The sequence below is a fragment of the Ipomoea nil genome, unplaced genomic scaffold (genome assembly GCF_001879475.1).
Source record: "Ipomoea nil cultivar Tokyo-kokei standard unplaced genomic scaffold, Asagao_1.1 scaffold0982, whole genome shotgun sequence".
Taxonomy (NCBI): Eukaryota; Viridiplantae; Streptophyta; class Magnoliopsida; order Solanales; family Convolvulaceae; genus Ipomoea; species Ipomoea nil.
The window spans coordinates 399,539-400,691 of NW_017617410.1; the positions used below are offsets into that span (position 1 = coordinate 399,539).

At 32.3% G+C, this 1,153-nt stretch overlaps 1 long non-coding RNA gene across 1 annotated transcript; it reads left to right on the plus strand.

The window, feature by feature from the left end:
- The first annotated feature begins 561 nt into the window (after positions 1 to 561).
- LOC109179984 lies at positions 562 to 881 on the plus strand. The gene is made up of 2 exons (XR_002054031.1): positions 562 to 614; positions 655 to 881. It is a non-coding gene; the product is annotated as an uncharacterized LOC109179984 (long non-coding RNA).
- The last annotated feature ends 272 nt before the right edge of the window (positions 882 to 1,153 follow it).

The window sequence follows — 1,153 nt, forward strand, 5'->3', positions numbered from 1 at the left end:
AGAGCCTACGGAGTGTAACGTTTATCCTCAACAACCCTACATGACATAAGTTTAATTAGCTGTTTAGAGATAAGAATACACCCTCAAACTTACTTCTAAAAATATAATTACAAATAAAATATTAACCTTAAAAATAAATACAATTAAACTTTAATCAATTAAGATAAAATTAAAAAAATTAAAAAAAAAAAAAAAAAAAAAAAAAAAAAAAAAAAAAAGTTGTCGTGGAAAAGTAAACCTTAGAATTTGTGTGAAATTTTCAAGCTTAAATAGATTATTTTGAATAGTAAAGTAACTAGAACTTTTAAAATTGTAAGTGTACACAATATTTCAAATTTTGATACTAAATTATGAGCTTTAAATGATCATAGTGTAGGTGAACATTATCCTCGGTCGGGTAAGAGTGTGGGGCCACTTGGGGTTGGGGATTCAACCTTTTGGGAGAAGATATGATGACAATAAGAAAGTGCCTCTTTTGAACTATAATATGCAGTTCAGCTCGGTTGGTAGGCTACCATCTGATAAGTTGGTCAAAATTTTCTAATTTAAGAACGGGTGTGTATTTTTAGATGAGAATATTGTCAATGAACATAAGAATGGAGATGAATACCCAAGTGGTCTGCAAGACTTTTCAACATGGAGATGAATACCCAGGTGGTCTGCAAGACTTTTCAACTAGTCTTGTCTATGTTTGGCTAGATCATTAATGACTCTAAAGAAGCATTAAATTCCTTCAAGAATCCCAACTTCCAATTTGTGAAACAGTCTGCGAATCGAGTTTTCTGTAGCTTAGCTAGAGAAAGTAGTTTTTATGTCAGACGGCAAGAAATGGCTTGCCATTCCATTGAACTTTGTTGTAAACGTTCCTATTTATGTTTAATGAATTAGTTATGATGAGAATATAGATTGTGTTGTATTCAATCATAATGTCTGAGAGTACAGAGAGCGAATATATAGATACTAGATAGAATCCTAGTCTAACACGAATAATATAGTCTTAGTCTAATATGGATAACATAGTCCTAGTCTAATATAGATAACATAGTCCTAATACTCCCCCCCTCAAGCACAAGGTTGGCTAGCCAAAACATTGAGCTTGTCACGGAGAGAATTAAAACGAATAGACGAAAGAGACTTGGTGAAGATATCTGCT